The following is a 21,346-nucleotide window of genomic DNA, read 5'->3' as shown; positions in this document are numbered from 1 at the left end:
CATACACATTCTTTGAGTAATCCCTCCTCTTCTTTCCACCATTATCCCTATCCCCTACACCCTCCTCTCTGGCAGTTGTTAGTCTGTTCCATGTTTCCATGTCTCTGATCCTGTTTTGTTCATTAGTTTATTTTGTTCACTAGATTCTTCTTATAAATGAGATCATATGATATTTGACTTTCACCAACTGAGTAATTTCACTTAGCACGATAGTCTCCAGTTTCATCCATGCTATTGCAAAGGTAGAAATTTCTTCTTCTTTCTTTCTGCTGTGTAGTATTCCATTGTGCAAATGTAACACAGTTTTTTAATCTATTCATTTACTGATAGGCATTTAGGCCGTTTCCAACACTTGGCTATTGTAACTAGTGCTGCTATGAACATAGGGGTGCATAAAGGGGGCAGGGACATACAATGGAGTATAAATATCTTCTTCAATTAGTGGTGTGGGGAGAACTGGAGTGGTACATGCAAAAAAAAAAAAATGACACTAGACCACCATACACCAGAATAAAGTCAAAATGAATAAAAGACTAAAATACAACTCATGACACCATAAAAGACCTCGTGGAAAACATAGGCAGTAAAATTTCAGATATCCCATGTAACAATATTTTTGCCAATATATCTCCTAGGGCAAGGGAAATAAAGGGAAAAAATAAACAAATGGGACTACATCAAATTAAAAACATCTTCATGCCTAAAGAAACCATCATCAAAATGAAAAGGGAACTGATTGTATGGGAGAACACATTTGCAAATGATACATCAGACAAGGGTTTGATCTACAAAATATATAAAGAACTCATATGACTTAACACCAGGAAGACAAACAATCCAATTTAAAAATGGGCAAAGGACCTATAAAGATATTTCTCCAAGGAGGACATACAGAGGGCCCATAGACATATGCAAAAATGCTCAACATCACTAGCCATCAGAAATGCAAATTAAAGCCACAATGAGTTATCACCTCACACCCATCAGAATGGCCATCATTAACAAACCAACAAACAAGTGTTGGCAAGGATGTGGAGAAAAGGGAACCCTAGTGCACTGTTGGTGGGAATGAAGACTGATGCAGTCACTGTGAGAAACAGTATGGAATTTCCTCAAAAAATTAAAAATGAATCTGCCTTTTGACCCAGCAATTCCATTGTTAGGAACATAGCTTAAGAAACCTGAAACACGAATTCAAAAGAACTTATGATTACTATGTATTTTTCTTGATAAAATATGATTATTTCCATCATATGTCTAGATGAACTCTCTTTTTATCACCTTGCCTAAAATACAGTAAAACACTTCTGGACACACACATGAATTCCCTTTTGTCTTCTAAGAAGAAAAAAAAATTTTGTTTTGACTGATCATTGTTTCTTCCAGTTATCCTGGTTTTCCTCCCATAGAAACACCTATTATTCTTTGTTCGTATCCTTTTTACAAGTCAGGAACCTGAATCCCAAGCAATGCAAACTAACTCTTGCTGTCTTAGTAGTGAAAAAATTCATTTAAGAAGACATTGGGAATCTTACAAAAATATCAAAAAGACTGAGACCCAGGCTCAGAAATGGGCAGCAGATCCCTGGCTGGTGTGGCTCAGTGGATTGAGTGCCAACCTGTGAACCAAAGGGTCACCAGTTTGATTCCCGGTCAGGGTACATGCCTGGGCTGTGGCTGGCCCCTGGTTGGGTGCATACAAGAGGCAACCAATTGATTTTTCTCACACACATCAATGTTTCTCCCTCCCTTGCCTTCTCTCTAAAAATAATTCTTTTAGGGACTCCTACGGGCCCACAAGGAGGTCCAGGAGTTTCCAGTCCCCAGTCCCCATTCTCCAGTCCCCATTCCCCGTTCCCCGTTTCCTTTCTCCCCATTCCCCTTGCTTCTACGAGCCCTTGAGTTGGTCCAGGAGCTGCCTCTCCCCTCCCTTCTTCCCCCCTTTTCCCTCAATAAACCCATTGCCTAATAATAATAATAATAATAATTTTTTAAAGATTTTTAAAATTAAAAAAAATAGGCAGCAGAGAAGGAGGCTCCACACCAGCCAGAATGAGAGCCAAGTTACCCCAGAGCACAAACCAGGGAGGACTCTGGGATGCTCATGCTGAACCCTTGGGGCTGCACACAGCATCTTCATTCTAGCACGGGCCCTGGACACTGCGGGGTTCTGAGGCTTCTGCTCTCCTGGACCCAGCGCTGCCATCCTCCAGGTGAATTCTCCTCAATTCCTTCATTTCTGTGCTGCTTCTTTTCAAAACCCCAGATACATGTGCCTGACTGGCTGATATAGGTCACATGCTGGTATGCTAGCAATCATCCTGAGAAAGCAGGATTCTGGCCTTTTCAGCATGCCCTATGTGTGAAGCAGTTCTGTCACGAAGACACCTAACATGGAGAATTCTGCAAGTTTAGAAAGGGAATTCCCCAAGGACCTTGTTTCTCCGTCCTTCATCTTCCCACCCATTAGTTTCACCTCTATATCCATTCATACTTCCTGGGAGAACTACTTCAGGTTTTGTTCCACATCATGGTTCCAATTCTCCATTGAGTCAGTTCTCCTCCTCACCTCCTTTGGTGTGGATATTAACCTTTTTGCAGTTTCTTTCTCATTCTTCCTTTGAAGCTACAATTCCTGGGTAGGGTGACTACAAATAAGGCTGTGAAGAATTCCTGCTGAACCTGTATGTACATGCATGCCCTCTCATCAAGAGTTGAAGACAATTTCCCTCCTCTTCACTCTGAGCTGGTCTTATGACTTGATTTAACCAAGAAATGCAGCAGGAGTGATATTATGGGACTTCCAGTCCTTAGTCTTAAGAAGGTTGACAGCTTTGTCACTTCGGGGATCCAGCCGTATAAAGAAACTCAAGCCACAGACGAGACAAAGGGGTCTCACAACTCTAGCCACCAGGTGCCAGATGTGTGAAGTAAAGCCATCTAGAACATTCTAGCTCCAGCTCAGTTCTCAACTGAATGCTACTACCTCATAGAGCAGACTCACATCACACAGAGCAGAAAATTTGCCCAACTTTCTCCCCACAGAATTTTGAGCAAATAAATGTGTGACTTAAGACACTAAGTCTTAAGGTAGTTCATTTTGTGGCACTAGGTAACTTGACACACTCCCCACATTTACCTAGTTCCTGTTTCATCTAACTTTATCATCTTTTTTTCTTTAAATCCTCACCCAAGGATATGCTTATTGACTTGAGAGAGAGAGAGAGAGAGAGAGAGAGAGAGAGAGAGAGAGAGAGAAACACTGATGTGAGAGAGAAACACCAATTGGCTGCCTCCTGTACCCACCTCCGTCAGGGAGGGGGATGTCGAACCTGCAACCTAGGTATATGCTCTGACCAGAATCAAACCACAACCTTCAGTGTATGGGTGATGTTCCAACCAACTGAGCCACCCAGCAAGGACCTCACTTTGTCATCTTTTCATTTCATTTCATTTTGGTCTTCTCTCTCCTTATGATTTTCTTCAGCTGGTTATAGAGGCCACCACATTTTGTAACTTAGTGAGGGCGCCAAACAATTTTCTAAAATTTAATTCTAGTTACTCTCTGCATTTGTGAGTCAACAAGATGAACTTACCTTTCTCATATTCTACAGTCATCTTTTTAAATAGATCAAGGCGAGTGTTTTCCCTTTTCTGTTAATTTTAAAAGTAAAAGAGATATATCAAAATTCTGTCATAGCAGCAAACAAAATATGTAGATTTTTCTTGGTCCCCCACCATTCATTTGGAATCCATTGCACCCGCTTCTCATATGTACTGTTACAGGGCATTAGAGGGTTCTATATTCTCTAGTAATCTCAGCCCAAATCCCAGGGTCTTGTTTCCAGGCTTTTTTTTTTTTTTTATTTGGTGCTACTGTGCTATGGTAAGATCTTGTTCCATTCCTCCTATGTGACTTCCTGAAACTTTGAACCTGTGATTCCCAGCAAGCCTTGCTACCAGGTTTGATAAGTCTCAGTCCCTGCCACAGGTATGGAGCTACACATGGGAGTAGTACACCTGCTTAAATGCAAACACCACCATTGAGGTCACCCTGTATTGCCCTGTTATTCTGCAGCAGTTTTCTAGTTTCCTAGCTGTAAAAAACAGCTTCCTAGTTTTTTAATTAGTTTGGTTGCAGAGTGTCTTTAGGCAACCAGAGGAGGAGAAAAGACATATTCTGCTTCATGTTAAGAGGAACACAAATGTGCCACTTATTTCTGGTTTTGTGGTACAGCTTTATCAGTATTGTGTTTAGTAAGAATTCCTCCTATAATCTCTTAATATGTTGTTTATCAGCCTTGGTTTTCAATGATGTTACATATTTTCATCTCTAAGTCATCATGGGTTTTTACAGGGAAACTCATGGAGGCCACATTAGGGACTGCAAACCCTGCCTCCATTAAAATCATTAGCAGTGAGTAATGAGTGTCTGATAGAGGTCCATATTCTATCTGCTGGAGGAACTGCATGAGTGGGAATAATTCTAGGAAGACATTGTGTGGGGGGCTTTTAATTCCATTTTCTCAAAAGAGGCAGGTGCACTGTGGAGAAAAGGATTGGAGGGAAAATGTCTTAGGTTAGGGAAAGAAGCATGTTTGATGAAAGAAGCTTTTTAGCTACAGTCAGGATATTAGATCAAGAAATTATGAATCATAGTAGTGTCAAATTTTAGGCTTTAAATATCTGTATCATGGTAGATATAGCTATAGATTGAAAGCTACATTGTAAGGTTGAGGTCAATATCAATAGTTACATTTGTTCCAATAAATTTCTAAACTATATCTAAGTGCAGAGAGAACAGAGATAAGGAGCCAGCTAACATAAGGCATTGAGTAAAAAATCCATACATTGAATCATGCAATACAGTCTCCTCATCCACTGCTCTGGTTTTCTGTTGCTGCATAATAATCATCCTAGAATTTGGTGCATAAGACAATGATCTTATTGCTTACAATTCTGTAGGTTATCTGCTCCCTACTAGATAAGCTTCCATATCATAGGATGTCAGTTGTGCGCTAAAATCATCTGAGAGTTCAAGTGGGCTAGAACATTAAAGACAGCTAACTCATGTGTCTGGTGCCTTGGTTGGTCACATTGAAAGCCTGGGCTCAGCATAGGTGCTGGGATGGCTGGGTCTCTCTCTCTACATATCATCTCAAGGCTGATTCCTCTCTACTTGGTCTCTCTCCATGTAGTCTCTTTGCATGGCCTCTCCAGAAAGGTTAGTTAGAATTCTTTTGGTATCTAAGTCTCTTAAATGGGCTAAAGTAGAAGCTTTCAAGCCTTCTTAAAGCTTAGCAATAGAACTCTCACAGCACCACTTCCTTCATATTCTACTGGTTGAAACAATTACAAAGCACCCCAGATTTAAAAGGAGAAAAAATAACTATCAAACCAAGGGAGTAAAGCAAGAAAAAGAAAGATATGGCATGGGATCAAAACAACATGGAATAAACAAACAGGGGCAAAGGAAATGCCAGAGTGTTAGTGAGGTAATGAAGTGTGCAGCAGCCACAGACAGAAATGATTCCAGCTGGATCAGCAGATCTCAGAGCAGAAGAAGACATGACCCTAGAGGGTAGAAAAAAAAAAACGGTTAATTATCTAGTAGGTTTGACCAATCAGAAAGTTGTATTGAGAGGTATTTTACAGAGCTATGGAAGGGTGCAAAATTACTTAGATGTTCAACAGAAATGAAATAAATAAAAAATGAGGCAATTATTAACTCTAGAAAAAACTAAAAGTTGTACAAGAATGAAGATGTAATCAGACTACACCATTGGTGTCAACAGGAAGCAAAATTTATATTCATCATAATAAAAACTTTGAAAATGATTTTAACTGAGAATTTAGATATAATGATATTAGGAGAATAGAGGATGTAAAAGAGAGTGTGTGAATTTATATTTTCACCTATTGAAATAGAAAGTCATTAATGTCTGAAGTTAATGGGTAAAGAGGAAGTAATACATTTCTGTTAGAACAATGGATAAAAATACCAAAAGAAACACTCAAAGTCTTCTAAATATTTTCTACTGGCAAGTAAGATGGGAGGGGGTTGATAGGTGCTATTTTGAGTGATCTGCTCCTTACCTCATACCCACTTTCCTGTGACAGAGTAGAAGTGGATTATAATTTCTTACAATCCATTTCCATGGTTACAAATCCCTTTCCTTATTAATTCTCCTCTCCCCAATTTCCCAAAACTCAAACACTGCCCAGACGACCTTACTCTTTACTTCATTTGCACTTGGGACTAAGTCTTTGAAATCAGCATGTTTGTTGTCTGCATATCCAAGAAGAAAATGCAAATGGAAATTATAAAAAACTGAAGATATAGGACCAATAAGGTCAGGGGAAAGGTTTTTAAGCCTAAAACTCAGAAAGCAGGTGGATAGTCACATTTGATTTTAAGTTTGGAAAAAATTGTTAGCCTAGCATGGATGGTCATGTTTACTAGTCCCCCCTCCTTTTCAAATTCAACCTTCAAGTCTTACCTTCTCCATGAAATCTTCCTACCCTCCCGACCTGAAGGGCCCTCTTCTTTTCAGGACAGTAGTACCTTCGGACTTGACAACAGCCAGCCCATCAGCTCTCTGGGTCCTCCTCTAGACAGTCAGCTTTGGAAGAGAAAGCATCATGTGACTATGCCTTCTCCATTTATTTAGATCACAGCCTTGAGCAGTGAGGGTATTTATAGGACCCCATCAGGGGTTGAATTTGTTGAATTGTTTGATTCAACTCTCAGCAAATGCCTGGAGACAGCTCACATGTCCTCTTCCCACCTGAACTGTCAGCTCCTGCAGAGGCTAGTGCCTAGCTCTTTGTATCTGTGCTTTTAGTAATAAATAAACAAATGTTTATTGAATGAATGAATGAATGATTGAATGAATGAATACAATGATTGCTTGTTTCATTGATAGTCCCTGCCCTCATTATGTGATGTGAGCACAACAAAGCTGGGTTAAAATTACAGCAAGGTAGTTGTTCTCAAGGCATGATCCTTGGGCCAGCAGCATTAGCATTACCTGAAAACTTGTCAGAAATGCAGGTTCTGAGGCCCCACCTGGAACCTCCTGAATTAGAAACATTGGAGTGGGGCCTAGCAATCTGTGTTTTGACAGCTTCTCCAAGTGATTCAGATGCAAGTTCAAGTTTGAGAAACATTGTACTAATGGTTCCTCTCATGCTCAAGGCTGGCTATACCTTGCCTTGCATTTGCACACACAGAGATATTTGTGAGTGAGGTAAAGTAACTGCTGCCAGAAGTAAGACTAGCTGAGGCTCGATCCGGATTTTGCTGATGGAGGCCCACACTGCCTAATTGCAGGACTTTAGGCAGATAATTTGCTTTTAAAAAATGTGATCTGATATTTTAAGTCCTGCTAAGAATCACCTCAGGTAGGAACTCTGGGCTTCAGCTCCAGTAAAAGGTATCCAGGTTACAAAAGAGGAGGGCTGCTGGGCCAGAGTAACCAATGGAAGACAAAGAATATCAGCATTGAAATGCAAGGCAGTGGGACAAGATGACTTCCAGGGGTCATTGATTACACCCCCGACCTAACCAACAAGCAGGGATCAGATTCCTGTTCAGAACTGCCCCCAGCTCTGAGCATCTCACCTCTCCTCCCCCACTACCCTTTCCTCAGTCCTCATCCTCCAGAGCAGAGCTGAAGCCAGCTCTGGGGACAGATTTATGGCTCACCACCATGAATAATGCAGCAGCCCAGCCCTCCAGGCAGAAGCTTCTGGGTAGCCCATAAATTACTGCAAGACACTGTGCCAGCCTGCTTAATCAGCTGTCCCCAGGGCACCTCAGCAGAGGAGGGCACCATGACCACATTCAGTATAACAAGGCCCCAGGCTAAAGCAGCCACCCCCCTCTGCTAGCCCCACATCATGGGCCCCATAGAGGAAAGAACCTTCCCAAAAGGGACAGCAGAAGGACATAGGGGAGAGAGGAAACCAAGGAAGCTCCGGCACATGTACATGCACAGGTACTTCTGCTCCAGGGCTCCAGGGCTCCAGGCCGCAGTGCAAGGTTATGCACATCATGCAGTCATTGCATAAGGGCAGGAGGGACACACCTGGGGCTGAAATCCAGCCCAGCCATTGCTCACTGAGCCTTACACTCTGGCTCTTTCAGAGGTGGTGTCTTTACTCACAGCTTTGGTGTTGGGCACACATCTGGGTTCCTACTAACTTCCTAGCCCCATGATTTCTGGTTCACAACACTGGCCCTGCCTCCTTCTAGAACCTGAGTATCCCCAGCAGTTTTCTTTACCCCTTGCCCATAGGCAGAGGCCCTACCCCACTTTTCCCAGATGCTATCTGCCCCACATTCCCCATCTCTGTGCTTTAGGAATTGAAAGCCTATAGCTGACATGTGCTGACACATTACTGTGATCTACAGATGAATGGAGCTATGACGTGACTTTCTGAGTCAGGGTCATTCCCAAGTTCCCCAGTGGACAGCTTAGGGCAGCCCCATATTTTGAGTAACCAGCAGAATAATTGAGTTTCCCCCAGTTTATTTGCATTCCAAACACTGTACATTTCCCACTAGGACACTCAGGCAAGCCTAAACCATAATCTAGTAGAAAGACCTTCTCAAATTAAGGATGATTCATGAATCTACTAATGATTCTTCTCCACTGGAAAGGAGACTATTGCTCACAATGAAAGGGTATGTTTGGGGAGGGGTATGCACAGGGGAGCAGAAATCTGAAAATAGGGTTAGGAATTTTAGAAATGTACAAAGTTCCTGAACCATGTCGCCTATCACATGGCCTGTTTGGTGTCTCCAGAAATCCCACACGGAAAATTGGACCAAAGCAGGGAGACACAGCTTCCCCAGGGAGGCGGGAAGGCTGGAAGTCTGCAAGCCGAACCTCCCTGGGAATGGCAGTGTCCCTGGACTTGAGGTTTAATGAATGAACCAGGTCGCCTGCTCTGGGAATAGCCTCTGAGGCCCTGCAGGTCATGGGGGCAGCCTACCCCGGCCACAGCAGCCCACTTCCTGCCTTTGCCGCTCTCCCTCCCACAACCACCACAGACTCCAAGCTTTACATGACTCAGCACCCAGAGCCAGCACCACTGAGTTCATCGGCAACCCTGGAAAGCTGCAGGCAACCAGAAGTCCCCAAGACCACCAACACCAATAGGTTCCACATGAAATAAGCCCCCGTCCTAGTGGAGAAAATGCAGCACCTGCCCGTTAGAGAGTAGTCACGCCTTGTTCTGTGGTCACGCCCTTGGCCACCGCAGCCAGGCACTCATGGCATAACCACAGTGGACTAGGACTCGATAGGGGAACTAGGTCTATGGCTCCTTCTCTAGCTACGAGTCAAACAGTTGTGTAGTAATTCAACATACAGCTGATGCCTACTGTGTACCAGGCCCTGGTAGTGCCTGGCATGCAAAGATAAATAATAAGGGATACCATTTGGAGTACATTGCTGGGTCCTAGGCACTCTTCTAAACACTATATCTGTCAGCCCTTTGTAAACCTGACATCAACCTTTCATATCATCCTTATTTTACTGGAAACTGAGTCACACAGAGGTTAAGTAGTTTGCACAAGACCACACAGCAAAGTGACAGAATAGATTTTAAACCCAGACCACCTGGTCTGGAGCTTTAATTCTGGGTAGCTGCCTACATTCGTCGGCAGCCGTCCGTCTCGAGAGACGATGGTGTAGCTTCTTAAGAGTCTATCTGCACCGCCGAGAATGGCTGTGCAGTCCAACTCGGGAGTGACACGGTATCTGTCTCCTCCCGTGTTAAATCGACATCTTGTGATGACGCTGGAGTGTCCTCTCCAGCATTATACCTCCACTAACAGGTCTCCTCTCTCAAGAGCTCACCATCTAGGAGACAGCCAGGCAAGAAACCAAATAATTAGAATACTGGGCCCCCTGGGCTAAAAATACTAACTCTGCAGGTCCCTGGTACCTGAACTGTTATCAAAGTAGGATTTTACCAGAGTAGTAGGATCACCCCCAGAAAGGGAAGAGTCAACAGAAAATCTCAGAGGATTAAGAGCTTGGCATTTCCGGGAAACAGCACGACACACTCCATGGCTGCAATTTATGAAAAGGTGAGCATGAGGCTGCGGGTTGGGGGCAGTCTGAGGCCAGAGTCTGAGGGGTCTTCCATGCCATACTGGGCATGTGGGTTGCATTTTGTGGTCAGTGGGGAGCCACCTGAGGGTTTCAAGCAGGATGGTAACATACCCCTTCATCCAGCCAGAGGCCCTGGCACAAGGGGTAGGGAAGCCATCTATGGCCTGCCTGTGGCTTAGGACCTAGTGGCTGGCTCCCCCAGGGCCTGGCCTGGCCTCTGCCTGCCCTGGGCCAGGGGCGTGGCCAGGGGAGCAGGCCGGCTGTCTCCAGATGATTAAGAAGCTGGCAGCAGCTCCTTGGTCCACAGAGGCTCCAGCCAGCAAAGCACAGTCTTCCCTCTTTTCCTTTTGGCACCAGGAAGGCCTATTGATGTTTATCAGCCCATGTTTATTATTCTTAACGCTGTTCAGGATGTTCCTCCCGGCTGGGGAGGGTGAGGCAAGCCAGCAGGGAGAGCTTGGGGCCGGGACCTTGGCTTCACTGCCACCCAGGGTGTGTGTCAGCTCAGCCAGCTCAGCCTCCTCATTGACAGATAAAGAAGTTGAGGCCAGAGATGAGGAGAGATTTGCCCAAGATCTCAATCAAATTTGATGCAGAGGATTTTTTGCAAAGAGAATTGAGAAGAGTTCAGCTTTCTGAGCCCCTACAGCCTTTGGATCAGGGCTTGGTGTTTTGTTAAACAAACATTTTTCATGTGCCCTGGAAGACTGAGTGGGCGTTATCCGGGGCATGACAGTTGAGATGGGGTTAGGAAGTTGGTAGGCAGGGTGCACTGAGCAGAGAAAAGAGCTTGGGCAGGGACCTGGTCTGTGCAGATGATTCCAGAGCTGGATGTGCCCAGAACACAGAGTGAGGGTGGGCAAAGGCAGAAAATGAAGCTGAAGACACCAGCAGTGCTGACTTCTCTCCAGGCCAGAGAGGTTCCGTGTCCTGGCACTGTAACCACGCTGCCTTTATTCCTCTAAATAACACTCAAGCTCATCCCTGCTGCTTCCAGTCCCACCACTAGAACTGCATCTCTCAGACTCCCATTCCCCCCACAAATGCAGCTGATCCCAACTGGGGTAGGGAAGATGGGGATGCAGTTCTCTCTAGAGAATAAGTATGATGGGCAGAGGCAGCAGCTTAGAATGAGAGCTGGCTCTTGAGGGCCACAGCTGAAGACTACTTGTAGGAAGGTAATGTCTCTGCAGAACTAAGGAAGGCAAGGCTGGGGGCTCCAGCCCAGGGTGTCAATCAGAATGGCCCCTCTAGGCTGAGTCTGACTGCCCCCGTCCACCTCCTTCCCACCTGAGAGCTCCAGGAGCAAGGTGCTCAGCCCAGCATTGTGCTACTCCAGCACTATGCTAATGAGGTCCCTTGAGGAGAGGGCATCCTCCAGCCTCTGTTGCTTCTCACTTCCCAGAACACCTCCACCTTGAACCTTCCCAGAGTTTATCCCCCTCCAGAGAGCCCTCCCCAAGTACCCCCCAACTCCAAGAACACTTACATGGTGAGAATGCTAGACTGAACCCCAGGGTTGCCTGTGTTTAGTCACACTTGTTTCTCTTGTTGGTGGCCTGTTGCTACATACATGCTGCCCGATCTCCACCAGGCCTGCTGAGATGGACAGGCCTGTAGTATCTCCATACCAGGCTCTTCCTGGCCCTTTCTGTGCCAACCAGAAGTGGGGAACAGAACCAGGGAGGTACTTAGATGGCCTTGAGGTTCTGGACCCAAATCTGTTGCCCTCAATGCTGAGGCTTTGTTGTCCCCCCAGTATACCCTAAGCATCAGGTGCTTAAAGGGAGGCAGAGGAGAAGCAGGCAGAAGTGGAAACTGTGTGGAAACCTCAGATTAGAGGGAGTTGAACCAACCCAGGGTTCTCTGGGCACAAGAAAGAGGACTATGGCAAGATGTGGCTGCTGAGGCAACTGTCCAGGGAAGATGGCTTATCAATGAGCCCTGTGGTTCCAGGATTGCCTCTCCTATAAGCACTGGGGACTGGGGACTAAGCCCTGGTCTCCCAGGGCCTCATCCATACAGTAAAGGCATCAGTTGGTCCAGAAGTTTTCTACAAGGTTTCCCAGGTCTGACAGTTTGGGTTGTTTCAATACTCATTCTCTATGATTGCAGTGCACACAGCAATACAACAGGGGAATGCATGTCTAGCTTCAATACTTCAAATTCAGTGCCATAGAAACCCACATTAATAAATACTCAGGGCCCTTATGAAGAGTATGAAATGTCTGGTGTAGCTGAGGTTAGAACAGTGAAGTCTCAGACCTAATAGCCAAGGTAGCAAAGATCAAATAGCCAACACACGTGTGGAGCTTCAGTTAGTCATCTGCGCTCAAGGCCAGTTGCTAGTTCAGGCCATCAGCTTTGGAGGCCAGAAGAAGGCAGGGAAAATAGGGCACAGTTCAGAGTGGGGAAGTAGACGCAGCATGCATTCCTGCATGTGCCAAGTGCTGTCAGAAAGGCAGGATTGATTCATCACTCCATTCATGTCCTCAACCATTCATCACTCACTCCTTGAGTTTTCTGGCTGCAGTTATATGCCAGGGTCTGTGCAGCTAGGGAGGATTAGGTGAATAAGACAGTCTCCACCCAGAGGAGTGCACAGCCAGGCTGGGGACATGGATGGATAGCAGCAATTAAGGGCCATCGTGCTTCAAGGGGCTTAGGGTGGTGTCTGCACGGGCTAGGGTGTCTCTGAGGAAGCAGCATGCAGAAGCAGGGACTGGCACTGGGCCGTGGTGAGTGAGCAGGTGTCAAGTATGTGAAGAAGAGTGAAGTCAGGTAGCCTCAGTGGTGCAGCATCACCAGAGACCTGCAATCCCAGCGGGCTAGAAGCCATGCTGAAGGGAATGGCCTTTAGCCAATGCAACTTGCTTAGGACAGTTCTATCAAGTGGGGGATGGCAGTGGCCTTAGCAGGCATAGGCAGGAAAAAAGAGATGTTAGAGAGGACTTATACAGGCCTTAGTCACTGGTACAGGGAGAAAGAAAGTGGGGTATCATACTAGACACCCAGTTTTCTGGTCTGGGCAACTAGTAGTGTTAAAAACACAGGAGTGTGTTTAGGGGAAGATGACAAGGTCAGCTTTCCCTGAATCACACACAGCTGTTTTCTTCAAGCATAAAAGGTTTCATCAACAGTCTGCAATGACTGATTGTTTCTCCCTGTGTGCATCTGTTACCCTCGGAATTCTTGGTTTTATATACCCAGAGTCAGAGACAGAGAGAAAGACCCAGAAAGAGCACAGGAGGTGCAAATCTTTCCTCCTCTTTCTTTTCACCCTGAACCTCACCTCTCGCAAGTGCAAGCTGGTCTGGGTCCTGCACAGCACCTGCATCTACTCTCCCACCTCACTCTGACAGCAGCCCTGGAAGCTTGTGAAATGGGGACCCCAGGAGGGGCTATAGCTTGCTAGAGGTCACACTTACAGGCAGTAAATGTCTGCTGATGTTCACAGCAAGGTGGTCACCAAGGCATGCTGGTCTGCCTTCCCTCTTGGTTGTCAGAAGCAACAGGAGGTGGAGGGGGGACCTGGGAGGGCCTGGGACATGGCCAGATCTCATCTGGGTCCATGGAACTGGGTGGCTGGGGAAGACCTCTAGTGGATGCATCAAGGATCTTTACCGCAGATGAAAGGTTCAGAATATGAAAAAAATGTCAGGTCTGAATTCCTGTGCAAGTGCCTCCTAACCTTCTCTAACATGGTGTGGTTTGAGTTTTCCGGAAATCAAGCCCCTCGACTAATGATTCCACTCTCTTTTCTAATAAATACATGGCCCTGGGCCCGACTCCCTTCTCTGCTTTGTCATAAGGGACCCGTTATTTATGACTTGGGGATGAGTCACAGGCCTTGGCAAGGAGCTCGCGGCTCTGGGCCCAGTGTATTTTTCCACTCAGTAGCAAGCGAAGGAGGACGCTCGTAAATTCTCCCGTCAAATTGACTGTGTAGGTATCTTTACAGTGATGCTCCTCCTGGCTCAGCCATAAATCTTCTCCCTGTTGCACGTTCCTGGTGGTCTTTGCTGCTTCTGGAGAGAGGGAGTGGGGGCCCATAAGGACTCTGGACTCAACCCCCACCCCAGCTCCTGGGCCATACAAACAACCCCATATCCCACTGAACTGCCACATATGCTATGGGGATTTCTCCAAAGCATCTTGGGACACAGTGAGTTGAGGAAGATGAAGGGGTCAGAACAGAGAGTCCCAAAGAAGGTGGAGAGTGAAAGAAATGGGCAACAGGATGTAGTAGCTTTGGGGATTCCCTGCAACCACAGAGCCCAGTCTACAGTCCTCAGCTGGGCATTTCTCTGCAATGGGGCTGACCCTCACCTATCCCAGGACTGCCCTGGACACCCTGCATTCACTCCCAGCACTGCTGCTTTGTTCCAGCTCTTCTCCCTCCCTCCAACCCCCCACTATCACCTTCTGCCCTACCCAAGCACTATGCAGTTAGTGACCAGACCATCTTGTGGATCACTTCTTACCTCCTATTCATTTGTCTTCTTGGTCCAAATAGATTTTGAGCTCCTGAGCAGGATGTCTCATGTCACTTTTCATCACTTACATGATGACCAGGCACCTGATTTGGGAGCCAGGCAGGCAAGGTGTCAAGGACTATAGGAAGAGCTGATATTTTTACCCTACTTGCAAGATAACAAGTTAGCCTGCCACTGTTTCATAGGTACCAGCAGAAGGAATAAGACTCCTGAATCAGAGACAAACGACAGTTTACTACTGACAGCAATAGCAGTAACCAGAGCATCAGCATTTGCTCCAGTTCCAGGAAGCCTGACTCCTACTCAGTAAGGCAAAAGGGGCCAGGGGATGCCTGCACATACCGTTGGCTGCATTGCAGGAGAGGACCTGTGAGCCTGGGGAGCCTGATCTTTTCTAACAGGCTGTAAGCATGCCTAAACTTTGACCCTGAGGAAGACATTCTCTTATCGGGCTAGGTTGTCCAAAGCTGCTCCTGATGGAGACATCTTCTCTGTTCTTAGACTGTTAATCATACAAACGATCTTGAAAGGGCAGTCAGGAACAAAGGGAGCCTGTGTCTGCATTGGCAAGGTGTGCAGAAACATGAGAGACCCATGTTCCAATGGGGGACCAATCAACTTTTTTATTCATCTTACAATAACTGTCTCTGCCATGGTTCAAAGCCTTGTCATAATGCACTGACCCAGTGATCCCAAACTCAGAATTGCACATCAGGGCCCTGGTGAGGTTAAGGGCAAGAGTAGTGTCCCCAACACCCCATCCAGCCAGGACCTCATTTATAAAAGCACATTGCAGCAGTGCCCTGCCATAGTCCTCAGCAGTCCCCTCTGCTGACTGCTGTGTACACCCTGCCTGTGCACAGGACAGGCCAAAGGTGCTGGAGGCTTAGTGCTCTGGAGGCAGTCCTCGACCAGAGAAATATGGAAGATGGTGGATGGACACCCCAGCCTCCTTCCCCTTGTTTGGGACAACTGTCTCCCAAGTTTCCAGTGAGATTGAGCCCCAGCTGCCTACACTGAGAGCTACTCAATAGCACTCTTTTATCTGCGTCCTCCCTCCATTTTTCATGTTGGCGCTCCCCTAGTTGTTTCTGCGGGTCACTACCTACTTGCACTCAAATGTTTGTCTCAGAACCATTTCTAGGGGATCCTACCTGAAGACCCTTAATTAACATCATAATATCCTATATTTGAAAAATAAAACATGTATTGTCCTCACAACACAAGGTAAATCTTACCACACTCAGCTTGACTCCTAGAGATATGCAAAAGATAGCAATGATTCCTTTCAAGACAGGGGTGGATTGGAGGGCAGGAAGAGGAAAGTGGGGTTAGAGAAACCAAGATTCCGTAATCCAGACCCTGTTCTGGTTCCTGCGAACACAGCAACTGAAACTCAGCCAATACAAAAGGGAGACGGGATAGGACCACTGGTCAAGGGGGCATTCATCCATAGTCTGTCCTTCTTGAGCTCTCTCCTTAAGATCCAGGTCTAACCCTTCTTAGCCCAGACTCTTCTTCCCTTAAAGGAACTTCAAGCATACACAGGCCTGAGTATCTGAGAATAGCTGTGAATAGAATCCCTGGGGCCCTGACTTTACAACAAAACTCAAAGCCTTAAGCTAAAGTGAGGAATATTCAAGAAGGGGATGGTAGTCGAGGAGCAGAGAGCATCAGAACTACTTGTAAAACTTGTCCAAAGCACACACCTAATGATTTGGAGACATCCCAAGAGTGGGCTGGATGTCTCCAGTTCAGCCATAACCCTGCATAATTTACATTCTTCCCAGGACCACTCTGCCTGTCTTTCTCACTAGCACATACACTGGAAATGCTCCTCTCTAACCCTTTCACAGGCAGGTGGAAGCAAATTAGGAAACTACTAATTAGCACTTACCATTATTGTTTGTTATAATTATTATTCCTTGAATTAGAATCACTCTTTATGCTTTTCAAGCTTTATCATGTTGATCATAGGTCATATAAACCTTGTCCTTTACCCCCATAAAATAATTAAGAAAATAATACATAATATTCTTCTTTTACAGATAATAAAACTTCAGCTTAAAAAGGGAAACTTGGGACTTCTGGCCAAGATGGAGGCTTAGACAGAAATGCTCGGTCTCCCTCTACAACTAGAAAGGAATACAACTACCTCAAAACAAAAGATAACCAGAAATTCCAGGAAATAAAACTACATGGAAGCCCAACGTATGAAGTTATAAACCAGCAGTGCTTGTCTGGACGGGTAGAAAGGGCAAAATTGGAACTGGAATGGAAAGGCCAGGCGGAGCTGTTTGTGGTAGCAGTGGGGAGAGCGGCAGGGGGAACAATCCCGGCTGCAGTTGAGTTCCAGCAGCTCCCGACCCCAAGGCTGGGAAAGGCAGCCCCCTCGTTGCCTCAGACGGAGAGGCCCAGAGGGCAGGGGGATGGATCCTGGTCTCCCAGTGGAGAATAATGGCAGGAATGCATCTTGGACCCCCACCCCACACAAAGCACCACAGCACAGCAAAAAAGGTTGCAGACCTCCGACGGTCGCCAGGTAGTGATGAGTACACAGGGCTCCGCCCCCTACAGCCTGCCCAGAGTAAGTAGGCAACGAGAGGGGAAAAAGAACTATAGGTATGAGGAATATACTGGCGGGAGGTCAGCAGGGAGGGGGAAGGGGGAGAGGGAAGGAGATGGTACAGGAATTAAGAAGCATAGTAGGAGGGAATGGAATAGACAGGGAGAGGTTGAGAAGAACTATATGTACAACTAATGGACATGGACTAAAAGGGGGGACAACTGGAGGGAGGGGGGCCACCGGGTGGAGGGGAGCAAAGGGAAAAGAAATTGGGACAACTGTAACAGCAAAATCAATAAAACATTTAAAAAATAAAAAATGAAAATAAAAAAAGGGAAACTTGACAGAAATGGTCTCATTTTACAGATGAAAAAACTAAGGCTCAGAGGGAATGTCCCACCCAAGGTCACACAGCAAATTAATGTCACAGAGAGTAAGAAGAGCATCTTGTTATATAATACTAGTAGTAATTCTACTAGCTGAGTTTACAATTTAGCTCACAATCTTTGTCAATTCTTGACAACCCTTCCAGGTAGGTGCCATTATTATCCCATTTAACATATGAGAACATCAAGGCTCAATGGGGTTAGTTCTCTGCTCCCAGGAAGGAGGCAATGTCTGTGAGTGATCCTGGCTAGATGGACATGGATACATGTGTAGTTAGGCTTCCTGGCCTGCCAGCTTCCTCTAAGCATGAGCTCAATCAGACCTGACAGCCAGATGTCTGGGCTGGTGACGTCAGGGCTTAGGGCAAGGGGCTGGGGGGCAGCCAAGCTCTGGTTGGTTGCCCCCACCCAGACAGCTCCCCATGTGCTGAGCCACATGGACACCAGAGAGAAAGAGTGTGCCTGTTCCTCCCTGCTGAGGACACCCAGCTGATGGGCCTGGGGCTGGTCTTTGTACAGCAAACACAGCCCAGTATTTATGGGTTCTGGCTAGAGGGGGCCCTTGGGAAGTGTTAGACTCTATCCCTGTAGCTCCATTCCAGTGCAGGCAGCCCCCCACCCAAGGCCCCGAGTGACTGCCCATCCCAAGGCTCCCAGCTGAGTAAAGAACGGTGCTTCCCTCTCTCCCATCAAAGCCCCCTCTGTTCAGCCCACAGCCCTTTGGCCATTCCCTTCTACAGCTCTGCTCAGTGATTTCCTCCCAAGGAGACACCTTACTTCCCTCCCAGGCCTGGCCGTGGCTCACAATGTACACCCAGGCTGACCTCACCACTTGGCTTCGGGAATGATTAGGCTTGAGGGCCAGGCAGTTTTGGGTCACTGGCAATGAAGTCTGCTGTAGCATCCCTTTCCCCAAGCCCTGACACTTGCCCTCAGCAGCAGCCCTTGAAGCCACCTCGGGATCCAGATGTTTGGTGTCCATCAGCCTGGCTAATGTCCAGGAACACCATGGTCGGCAGCATTAATGAACCATGTAGGCAGAGAGGCTTCTGCTGGGAAAGATGGGGGTCAGTTTACTTAACTCAATTACAAACAAAAACCATAATTAGCCTGGGCGAGAGAGGGAAGGAAAAAGGAATGAATCAAGCCCAGGCTGCAGAAACACCTGTGAAAAGGATGCCTCAGCCCAGGGGACAGTGGCTGCAATAAACAAACCAAGAGTGACCTTGGCTCACAGACTATTTATTTGCTGATTGTTGATGGGTATACACAGCCTAAAATGGGAAGAAAGCCATGGCCAGGCAGCAGCTCAACTGCCCTGTGTGGGAACATTTAGTTACTGAGTTAGCAAAGGTGGACCAGCCTGTTCTAGGGGTGGCCCTGAGTGGAGACCCTGCCATAATGGGGGAAATAATAGGTACTGTAGCTTCTACAGATACTGGGACAGATGGGGAAGGGGTCAAATTCACACTTAGATAACTACAGTGTTATGCAGAATCAGATGGGTGTACGTATTAAGTCTGGGCTCTTGGTTGCAACTTGAACCACATTAAGAAAAAAGATGGATATTATTCCCTCAAAGAATCCAGCCAAGTCATGGCAAGAGCAAGATCCAGCTGGGCTTTAGGAAACCTTCAAGCACCTCCAGGTCTATCTCTATCTCTGTCTCTGCCTCTGTCTCTGTCTGTATCTCTATCTCTATCTCTCTTACATCCCTGCCTCTCTCCATGTTACCTTCCTTCTCTTACTGAACAGAGGCTTCCTCCACACAAAGGAAATATGCCCTTCCACACCCTTGAAGTTTACATCATACTACCTCTACCTCATTTTCTTTTGCAATTTCTGTTTTAAAAGACATATCAGGGAATGACTCTGAGTAGCCTGGACTGGGTGAAGCAGTTGATCTTGAACCAATAATTAGAACCAGAAGGGTAAGGAACTATGACTGACCCAGCTTAGGCAATGGTGATCATAAAGGCAGGGCTGTCAAAGGCCAGGGCGGTTCTGTCTGTTCAGCCATGTGGGTGGTGGGGACATCAGAGAAGGGTGAAAACTGCGGATGGAAGGAAGAATGCTGGATGTTAATACCACAACTAGACACTGCACACTATTGACGGCAACAATGAAGAACTACTACGCAGCATGAGCAGCAGGGGTGCAGAGTGAAGAATAGGTGACTGAGTGGGGTGAATCAACAGAGCTGGATTGAAAAGGATGAGTAGGTGTTCAACAAGTAAAGAAGGGGAAAAGCACTCTAGGCTGACAGAAGCAAAGGACAAAAGATACTGAAGCCTAAGGGTATGCGGGTATGATAAGAAATGTGATTTCCAGTCCGGGAGCATCATCTTGTACACCAAAGTGTTGCAGGCTCAATTCCCAGTCAAGGAACATACCTAGGTTGCAGGTTCTATCCCCAGTTGGGGCGTGTATAAGAAGCAACTGATTGATGTCTCCCTCTCTCTCTCTTTCTCTCTCACTTCCTCTCGCTCTAAAATCAATAAACACATCGTCAGGTAAGCATTAAAAAAAATAAAGAAATGTGATTTCTGGGTGCTAGAGTGAGAGTTGAGCCTGAAAATCCTGATGGTTCCACCACAAAGGAATTTGATTGTCTTGGAAAAGGGCTTGGACTGTATTATACAGTCAATGGGGAGCCACTGAAGTTTTCTGAGTCAGGGTGACATGGACATTCATTCATTCAACCCACACTTCCTGGATGCTTGTTGCTTCCCAGGCCTCGTGCCTGGTGCTGAGGACAGGGAGAAAGAAAGTGCATGGACCTGCCCTCAGAGAGCTCCTGGGCAAGTGAGAGAGAGACATGCAGAAATGGGTTGTTACAGTTTTTGTTCTGGGACAGAGGCTGTGCCACAGAGGCCAGGGGCTGGAGTTAAATCGCAGCACCCACAAAAGGCATGGGAAAAAGTGAGAAGGGGCTTCCCAGAGGGGTAGACACTTAGTCTAAGTCCTGAAGGCTGAGCAGGTGTCTGCCACAAGGCTGGGCAGATGAAAAGAATACGATGGGTGGGAAACCCAGGCCAAGGAATAGGCTGTGCAGTTTTCAGAGCTCACAGGATCATTTGGAATGACACAGCAGGGGTGGGAAGAAGCAGAGCATGGCCGGAGGAGGAGCAACAGCAAGCTGGGGTGTGCGCTGTGGGCACTGGGAGCCATGGAAGGTATACAAGTAGAGGATGCACAGCTTAGAAAGAGTCTGGCTGTGCTGTAGACCTGACGAGCCAAGTGCCAGCAGGAGGCAAGGAAGAGCTAGCAGGCGGCTGCAAAGCCAGTAGAGAAGTAAAGAGACCTGAACTGAGGCAGGGGTGGAAAGGGAGGGGTGCTCTGAGAGTCGATTATACAGGGACTGGTGGGGAGAGCCTGGCAGAGAAGGGGTGGTGCCAACACAGGAGCAATGGCCCTGAGGGAAAGCAGGTTTGGAAAGAAAATAGTGAGTTAGGTTTGGGGGCATACTGATTTTGAGGTGCTAGAAAGACCTCCAAAAGGAATTACCCACTAGTGAGTTGGAAATGTGAGTGTTGCGTCAGGAGGTACTTCTGCGCTGAAGATACAGCCTTGGGAGCCCTTATTCCGGGGAGGTGGGATTAGAATCCATGGGTCGCTTTGAGTCTCTGTGGAGAACACGGAGAGAGACAGGTGAGTAGGCCTGAAAAGGACACATCACCATTTAAGTGGCAGATACAGGAAAACTGCCCATAAAAAATACAAACAGGACCCATCAAAGAAGTTAGCCCCCACTATCTGTTCTCTCCTCCT

At 46.6% G+C, this 21,346-nt stretch overlaps 1 long non-coding RNA gene across 1 annotated transcript in view; it reads right to left on the bottom strand.

The window, feature by feature from the left end:
• Window positions 1-3,861: 3,861 nt before the first annotated feature.
• LOC150006199 (uncharacterized) overlaps window positions 3,862-21,346 on the bottom strand; it is a 41,374-nt gene continuing 23,889 nt past the window's right edge. Inside the window, exons 2-3 of the long non-coding RNA XR_016511932.1 lie at window positions 6,501-6,623; window positions 3,862-5,574 (exon numbers count right to left, since the gene is read on the bottom strand). This is a non-coding gene — a long non-coding RNA (uncharacterized LOC150006199). The remainder of the gene's footprint in view (window positions 5,575-6,500; window positions 6,624-21,346) is intronic.

This window comes from Furipterus horrens, unplaced genomic scaffold, assembly GCF_987537825.1.
Source record: "Furipterus horrens unplaced genomic scaffold, mFurHor1.1.pri manual_scaffold_6, whole genome shotgun sequence".
Taxonomy (NCBI): domain Eukaryota; kingdom Metazoa; phylum Chordata; class Mammalia; order Chiroptera; family Furipteridae; genus Furipterus; species Furipterus horrens.
Note: the sequence above shows the minus strand (reverse complement) of the source record. Positions and strands in the feature narration are given on the sequence as shown.